This window comes from Pygoscelis adeliae, unplaced genomic scaffold (genome assembly GCF_000699105.1).
Source record: "Pygoscelis adeliae isolate BGI_AS28 unplaced genomic scaffold, ASM69910v1 Scaffold42, whole genome shotgun sequence".
NCBI classification, from domain to species: domain Eukaryota; kingdom Metazoa; phylum Chordata; class Aves; order Sphenisciformes; family Spheniscidae; genus Pygoscelis; species Pygoscelis adeliae.
The window spans coordinates 2,010,829-2,011,095 of record NW_008824283.1 but is presented as its reverse complement, the minus strand read 5'-3'; positions in this window follow the sequence as shown (position 1 = coordinate 2,011,095).

Sequence of the window (267 nt, the reverse complement as noted above, 5' to 3'; positions counted from 1 at the left end):
CCCGGAGCATCACCCAGCTCCCCGCCCGAGGAGGCAGAAGGGCTGCCGAGACAGCTGGATTAGGGCTATATAAATAATACTGTCCTTTGATGCAGAACCCAGGCGCAGTGAGACTCTGGGCTGCCAACAGCTTGTCCAGCCCCTTGTGCAGCTGCCACGGTCACCCCTCTTGCCTGCAGCACCCCGGCACTCCAGGGCAGCTCCGTGGCCGCAGCGCCCGCATTGGGCGATGCCCCTTCCTTCCCACGGGAAAACCCTTCCCGCCAG